We start from the raw sequence: 9,510 nt of genomic DNA, 5'->3' as shown, positions 1-9,510 counted from the left end.
CCACGCAAGCCACGACTCACGACACAACGAGCAACAACTTGTTTTTGCTCCCCTTGATGCCTCCCGACTTGATCCGACTGTCTTCCTATCTCAATTTAAAGCCAAATATGACCCAAAAATCTAATTAGCCACCCAAAAACATAATTAAATAAATTAATCAATTTTTAACTAATTTATCCCTTAATTAATCCATTTTTCCAGATTTCAAGTTTTAGGATGTTACATCTGTCATCTTTGTTAGGATAGGTTGGCACCTAAGAAGAGGGGTGAATTAAGTGACACTTAAAAATTTTTAAAAACTTAAAAAAGTGAAAAACTTCAATATGAAGGAAGAAGATGAGATATGTAAGATTTATACTAGTTCAGCTCCAAACTTGGCCTACGTCCAGTCCTCAAGATCACACTTGAGGTTTTCAACTAAATTCACAAGCTTTAATGAGTGCTTTCCATCACAGTATAACTCTTAAGACTTAACTTATCTTGAATTACTTAACAAACCTTGCTATAATCTAACAAGTTGTTACAAACATTTGAAAAATACCTTTTTAAAATTTTTGAGTAATGAAATAAACTTTCACAGAAAACTCTCTTAAAGAGTAGATGAAATTACAATTGAATGCTTGTAAACTTATGAGAGCTTTTTTGCAATTCTTTTGAAGAATAATGAATGAATGTAAAATGTTAAAGCACAATTTGAAAGCTTTTCAAATGCTCAAATAAAGATTAGTTAGCTTAAAGATCATTAGTTCTTGTTCAGGCTCAAAATGAATCATATATATAGTTTTGGTAGTTGATAGACCATTGAAATAGTGATTCTATCCATTGGTGCAATTTCATGCGAGTGACCTATTGAATCATGCATGAAATTGCACTTGGGTTGTTCTAGGTATGTATATTGTAGATGCCCCAAAAGGGGGGTGAATTGGGCTAATTGAAAATTTAAATGAATTGCAGTAATGATAAGTGAGATGAAGGAATGAAATCACCAATCACAAGAGTTGGATGAGTAAAGCTTGGCACAAGTGATTTATCTTGGTTTGATTCCTACCACTTGAGTCTAGGTCCAATCTTCAGAAACCTCCTGAGATTTTCAACTATATTACCAAGACTAATCCGGGCACTTGGTTGCCTTAATACATCAATAGACTTCTCAATAAGTCTGAAACTCTCTCCCTTACAAAAGTAATGATAAATCCTTTTAAGCTCCCCAAGCTTAAGTTCCTCTATTTTAAGGATGTAAAATAGGGAAAAATAGAGTAAGTTTAAGAATGAACTACTACTACTTTTAAACTCTCTTTAAGAGTAGATATATAATCAATGAAGCTCTCTATCAATAAATGATACATAGAAGGTAGGTAAACTTTAATGCTCAAATAAACACAGAATGTTCTTGTTGGTTTACGTTGTTCCTTTTTTTTCTTCAGGTTTCATAAATGAGTTTATTTATAGTTAAGGATCATAAATGATCCATTAGACTCATAAATTTTTTTGTTGGAGGTTGCTTGTTATCTATTTCCTTCTTGCTTTATGTTTCCTTGGATATTCGAGCTTCTCTGAGGTTCTTCAGTGGATTAGGTAATGGAATAGTGCTTTACAACAGAGACTTCCTCTTTTGTATAGTAATGGCTAAAAACATTAAATGCTTTTGACAAAAGTTGTTAAAGTTTATACGTTTTAGTATAACAGAAAGCAAGCTTGGTGACATAATCAAAGATAATAAACAGAATAACTTCAAGGAAATAATTGTGTTTAAATATCATTTGGTAAAGATATAGAGTGAACATAATTGATTTTAAATGAAAAGAAGGATTAAAAGATAATTTCAAATGACCTACGAAATAGATATGAAAAATAAAGCAAAAAGATTTATAGTAGTACCGATATTACTGTGTTCTAGCACTAATGTCATAGAGAAGAGTAGACTCTAAAAGAAGGTCATAATGCAAGTGCTGTTTTGATAGTACTAGTGTAATCCAATATGTAAAAGATAAAGATTTTTGATAATTTTGAGTGAATAAGAATATTTTTAAAAAGATTACTTAGCACCGGTATTAAAAGGAAATAACATCAAAGTAACATATCAATCAAATATCTTCATAGGACAAAAGAAAGGATAGTACCAGTGTTGAAGTGTTAGCACAAGTGATACACAAACTTAACAAAACTTAGTACAAGTGCTAACCTAGTAACACAGGTGTTATCTTAATTCAACTAAAGATAAGTAAAGAATATGGCTGATGTTAAATAGATAGTACTAGTGGAATGAAAAAGGTTTGAATAAGAGAAAATCAATTATACAGGTTTAAGGGATAACATTAGTGTTAGAATGACTAGGATCGGTGTTATATGAAACACAAATTAATAGAACAATGAAGATAACTAAGGTAGCACCGATGTTAAGGTTTCCAGTACCAGTGCTAACAACACTTAGAGACACTTTAGAACAAGACAGCTTCAAGCATAAATATTGTAATTAAGTCAAATACTTAACTAACAAGATAGCATACCTTTTGTTACGTATAAGCTCTTACTTAGTCAGATTTGATTAACGTTAAGCCAATTAACTTAGGTTTAAGTTAAGAAATCCTAAAACAAACAAAATTTCTCTTTATTAAGTAATAATAAAAACTAAGGTTCAACATATATGTGATAAATCACGTGTGAACTTCATGAGCTCTCATGCATGGGTCTACAACTATAGATATGTATACAGTTCTATGTTCTAAGACTCACATGAAACCTCTTTGCTCTCATGCGTGGTTTTACATGTATGAATATGCATTCAGTTTTATGTACTAAAACTCACGTGGAAGCATAAGGCTATCACATGTGAAATAACCACATTTAAACTTAATCTATTCAAGTAGACAAATCACACATGGATCACATCTTTACTCACGCATGAAATAGTAGGTAATAATACACAAACTATCTAGGTTCATTTTCATGTATGAAGTAACATATGACTCAAGCAAGATTTTGCATGATCAAGAGATATAGATTTGTGAATCATGGATCATACAAGTGAACAAATTTTAACTAGCTTGAGATGACTTAAGACTCAATATAGCCAAATGTGATTGTGTAATAAGTGATAAATCACGTGTGGCTACCATCAGATCTTACACGTGAAATAGCAATTAACACAATGTAATGAAGTATAATTGCTAAAACTTATGTGGACAATAATGGCTCTCAAGTGTGATTTTACATACAGAAGTAAGGCTTTAAGGCATCACATAACACAAGTGACAAATCACGCATGAATCACTTCCTAACTCTTACATGATTCATCAGTTAATGTGCCCAACCTATAGTTTCTTGTGAATGCCTCATAGAATCATGCATGATTCTGCAGCTTTCACAGATTTTAGCCACAATGTTTTTAAACACGCAAGAAAGACATTATTTTCAAGCTTTAATACACTTAGATGAGTCTTAATGCATATAAATGAGACACATGATGCATTTATTTTAATGATTATGGAAAGTGATTAAGCTCTCAAAGTTTTCACATTGAATCTAATAAGAGAATTTAAACAACTTATCTTAAAGGCCTTCTTCTTCTCTTGATTCTTCATGCTCTTGAGATTTTTCTTCATCCATGATTCTTTATATCTACACATATAATAAATACCTTTTCTCTATGTTTTGTAATAATCAAAACACATGATCCAATAATCTTTAGTTTTACTATGTGCGTTGTTCGTTTTCTTGATCTATGTTCATCTTTGTTCTTTTAATAAGGGGTAATATTGTTATTTGGCTATGAAATTTAATCTCAGATCAGTGCCCCTAACCTACAGTGGTATATCAATATTTTTAGTGTCTTCTTTATTATTAAGTGCAGTCAGAGGGTCCTGATTGAAATTTTCCCTATTTCATATTTAAAATAAGATTACAAATGACAATTATACTTAGAATTTTTTAAGAAACCTCACGAGCATGCTTGCTTAAAAGGACTCATCCCTCTTCTGGTAAATGTAGATCTATCTCTCATTATGATGTATTAGAGATGGTAGAGATAGTGGAATAGAAGGATCTAATTGAGCTTGTTCATCTCTCTTCCTTCTCTTGACATCCATCAATTCTTTATTGACCAATAGATAACTGCCATAAGACTTTGTTCAGGGGCAATTATTCTTCCTTCCAACTTCTTGTGCTTTTCTCCTCCTTTCCAGTGAATTAGAATTACAAAATATTCATTATCTATTAAAGACATTGATATATAACTAAAATGAACTAAAAAAAACTAAATTAAAACAAACTAACTCACCAGAGCATCTAACATAGTCTGAAGCCTAACAAATTATTTAAAAGTAGCTGTATCGAGAACTGTATGTTGGGTACAAGGATTAGGCCACGAATGTCCTTCTAGTACCTCAATATACACAAGTCTCTCAACTAGTAATGGCTTTAAACCCCTCCAATAATCAAAAGCCCAGGTCATCAACCTATGCTTAAAGTCTATACTAATAGGGACATCATATGTGCCTTGCAATACATGCCACTAAAATAGTTAGTGATATAGTGATAATAATTAATGACAAATAGTGATAAAAAGTGATAAAAGTATGTTTTTCAACACTGGTAGACACGATCAGAGTAGAAGGGTCAGACTAGTCCTAATTAATACTTTGATCCTTCATGTTCCTATTTAGACAATAAATAAAAATCATCAGTGATATAACTAATAAATAAAACATGTTCTAATATGAATAAAACATAAGAAATGACCAATTAATTAATCATTCATGTTCTAAATAAATAACTAACTTTTAACTTATTTTTAAATAGTAATATTCTCTCATATCCCTTCATGGTGATCACGTCTTATGCCATGTTCTTTACCCATTTTATCTTCTACATTTAGTACAGGCAAGCCTATTAAGAAAGAAGGAGTCTTAAAAATATTAAAATTTGAACAATCCTTCTCATCAATATTAACCTCTCTTTTTCCTTCAAGAACTATTGACTATGTTTCATTACTTAGATCTGTGACATAAAACAACTATTTCACTTGGCCTGCCATAATAAAAGGTTTATCACTAAAACTTAAAGTATTCAAGTTGACTAATGTAAATCCCATCCTATCCTAATGAAAATTATTTTTAATATCAACCCACTTGCATTTGAAAATAGGGATTTTAAATTTAATATAGTCAACTCTTAGATCACTTCAAAAACCCTGTAATAAGGCATAGATGTGAATAGATGATTTGGGTCTTTCGAGCTGGAGAAGTGCATGCCTAAGGCTACTAGTGTAACATCACTATTCTGCACATTACTTCTATTGTTGAGAGACTTTGTGTTGAAAAAATACCCATTAATATTAATTACAATTTAGCATATAACATCACACTCAGGAACTTACACTAACCTTTTTAACAATATTAAAAACACAATCTTCCCTCTCAACCTTCTGCATGAACTACTTTGCAAAAGTATCGTTATGCTCTCTAATTAGTCTTTGCTTAGTCATCTTAATTCAACTATTTTGCTTCCTTACAAGTTCTTTATGTACATCTATATAGTCTTGTACTCTATCAATGTTATTCAAGATATGTAAGTGTACTTGTTGCAATTCATGTGGACCAATGATCTTCACAAAAATGCCATGTCTACAATCTTTGATGTCACGTTTTCTCAACCCAATGGACTATACATTATTCAAGTAATCTTGGCAAAAAAATTTTGCTTCTTTAAAGAAATATGTTTAAATAATGGATGCTTCAAGACGGTGTAGACTCTTCACATATCCTTTTAAAACTTTCATTGTTCTTTCAATTAGGCACATTCATCATAAATAAACAAGGCTACACAACTTTATCCCCCTTACTAGATGAACAATTAGATGTATCATAATGTTAAAAAATGATGGAAGAAAGAGCTTTTCAAGTTGGCATAAGACAAAAGATGCTTTATTTTCTAATTCATCCAATTCTTCAGGCTCATAGACTTTATGGCATATAAAGCAAATTTGGTTATGATGCCTCTCAATTCATCTTTCAAAAAGCCTCTAGTAGCCATTGGTAGTATTTGTTGCATTAAAATATGATAATCATGAGACTTGAGGCTTACTAGTTTTAAATCCTTTATAGACAAAAGCTTCTTAAAATTTAAAGAATGCCTTGAGAGAACTTTCATGTCATTTAACCACTCACAAAAACTTCTTTTCTTATCCTTGTATAAAGTATGTTTAACTGAAGGATAATAAGTCCTCTTACCAACTGGCCTTGGATGTATATCTTCTTTAATTTTCATGTCTACTCCAATCTTGCCTTCACACCATTCTCGGACTTTCCTGATATGTCAAGAAGTAGTATTCCAACAATACTATCACACACATTCTTCTCCACATGCATGACATGAATACAATATCTCACATCAAGACAGTGCCAATATAGAGGGTCAAAGAAGATATACTTCTTTTTCTATATATTTTTTTCACTATTATGTATAGTTTTACTAAAGGTAACATTGATCTCTTTCATCAATTCATAAACCTACTCCCCTATTAATGGCCTTGGGGTAGTTTCATTCTCTGGACCACCATAGAAAGCTTTCCTAATTCTTCAATAACAGTGACCCTCTTCAAGAAATCTCCTATGGCCAAGATAAACCCATGATGAAGTTGATAATAGCATATGCCTATATTGAACATGCTTTATGCCTATTAGTACTGTATTTTGACAAGTTTCTATATGTAAGGAAATCATTTATGATGCAAAAGATCATTGCATATAGCTTAAATACCTCCTTTTGATTCACACATCAAACACATCCACTTACTTCCCACAGCTTTTCAAGTCTTCAATTAAGGGTCTTAAGCAAGCATCAATGTCATTTCCCAATTGCTTTAATCTTAAAATGAACATAGACAACATGATATACTTGTGTTACATGCACAACATGGGAGATAAGTTGCAAATCATTAATAAAACAAGCTATGAACTGTGTTTGCTACGAAGGCTATCGTAAGGATTCATGCCATCTGTACTAAGTCCAAGCCTGAAGTCCCTTGGATCATTGCCAAACTCAGGAAACAAAGTGTCAATTTTCTTTCATTTCTTTGAATCTACTGGATGTCAAATTTTTCCATTTGAAATCCTCTTATCCGCATGCCATCTTAGATTCTTCACATCCTTTTTTTTAGCAAACAACTATTTAAACCTTAGTATAATCGAAAGATACCATAGCTCCTTTACAAGAGCTTTATTTTCTTTATACCTTGGTGTCTCACATATAGGACACTGATACTCCTCTTTATGCTCTTTCCTGAATAGTATGTAATCATTTGGGCATGCATGTATTTTCTTGAACTCTATGGCCAATTGGCATAGAATTTTCTTCGCCTTGTAGTAATGAACTGGCAACACATTTTCTTTTAAAAGCATTAATTTGAACCACTCAAGCATTTCTATAAAACTCATCACTCTACCCGGATCTAGCTTTCAAGTTTACCAATTCCAATACTACTTTTAATAGATTATATTCCTTACACCCCAAATATAAAGGTGTCTCTACATCACTGCACATATTATTGTACGCTTGAGATTCCTTAAAAGCCTCTTTATGCACATCATGAATCATATTCTCCAACTGATCAACTATCACTACAAGAAAACAGTCTTTTTCTCAAGGAAATTTCTCACGACAATTGAAACATGAAATTTCTTGCAAGCTTTCTCACGAAAAATTAATTCATGCATCCTTTCTCACACCTTTTTCTCACGACTATGATATAAAAGAAATATTTGTGAGAATTGCATGAGAAAATTTGCAAGAACTATAGCGCGTTTTGGCGCCAATTTTCTCACAGTTGGTAGTCGTGAGAAAACAAAAGAAATGTTGTCAAAATATAATAAAAACAACTTCTCACAAACAATATATGTAAAAGAAATTCTCACAGAATTTGTGTTTGTGAGAAATATTTCTAAATGATAGAGTTCCTTCACTTTTTGTCTATGAGAAATTCTCACAGAATTGGTGCCCATAAGTAATTCTCATGGATTGTACATCGTGAGAAATTCTCTTCAAATAGTTTTCGCAGGAAAGTCTTTTGAGCAAACATTTCTCATGACTCGTATACTGTGAGAACCTCTCTTCAAGTTTTTTCCATGAGAAAGTCTTAATCCTTTCAAGTATTTCTCACAAAATTAATGTCAACAGAATTTCTCTCAATTTAGTATGTGTGAGAAATTATTATTTAGAATGTTTCTCATAATTTATTAGTTGTGAGAAATTGTCCTTGACGATCATTGTAAGAAAATTATTTAAATGTATATTTATTTTTTCATTAATTTTGTTAAATAATATTAATTAATTAAAAATTATTTTTATGAAAAATTATTTTAGTATATACTTTTCTATTTTTATATGAAATTGATTATTAAGCATAGAAATAGTTTATTTTTACTACAAATAAATTAATAACAAATATAATAAAATAAAGTATATGTAAAGTTTTCTCACAGTTTATATGTCATGAGAACCTCTCTCAATTTCTTACCGTGAGAAAGTGTTATTATGAACAATTTTGCACAGTTTATTAGATGTGAGAAAGTCTTATTAATAAGGAGTGTAAGGAAGTTATTTAAGTGTATATTAATTTTAATAATAATTTTATTAGATGATATTAATTAACTAAAAAAATTAGTTATATGGAAAACTTAATTAAGTGTATATTTTTTATTTTATATGAAGTTGATTATTAATTAATTAAAAATAATTTATATAATATTGATTTTCTATTAATACTCAAACTACAGGTGGAAATATGGGCCAACACATTATATGAAGTTGATTATTAATTAATTAAAAATAATTTATATAATATTTATTTTCTATTAATGCTCAAACTAGAGGTGAAAATATGGGCCAACACATCTCACATGGGTTGGGAGAGGGAACTGAGTTGGGTTGGGCACAACCCATTTTAATATAGGCAAGAAATTCCAACCCAACCCAAACTATAAGGGTTTAGCTATCAGTATTTTTATGTCAAACGATTGTACATGAGTATTCATAAACATTTTTTTTTGTGAGAGCATATTCCCTATCTTGTTAAATTTGCTTGATGTTGGTTAGCGTTGATCATTAAGAAAAAGAAATAAAATATAAAGTGCAAAAATACATAAGAATTTTTTATCTCAGAGTTTTTGGTATATATCCAAAGTCAACAATGGTATATAAATATTACTTATTAACTTTATAATAGAGGCTATATAGCTAAACTTGACCCTAACATCTCAAGCTATTTTTTCTTCTTTACAAAGAACTAATTATTTTTAATAAATTTATCTTTTTCAAAATTTTCATATAAAATAATTGAGTTGGAGCCAAATATTTACTAAAAACTTGGATTCCCTCTAAATTATTTTTTTTTCAACTACTTTACTATGAGAAATTACTTATTACTTGAAATAAAATGTTAATAAAAAATATTTACAAAAAAATAATTAAATAATTGATATAATAAAATAAAATAAATAACAACAGACCCGGTGA

This window comes from Prosopis cineraria, unplaced genomic scaffold (genome assembly GCF_029017545.1).
Source record: "Prosopis cineraria cultivar Desert tree isolate PC_DT_omini unplaced genomic scaffold, ASM2901754v1 PC9, whole genome shotgun sequence".
In the NCBI taxonomy this organism is placed as follows: domain Eukaryota; kingdom Viridiplantae; phylum Streptophyta; class Magnoliopsida; order Fabales; family Fabaceae; genus Prosopis; species Prosopis cineraria.
This window is presented reverse-complemented; position numbering follows the sequence as displayed.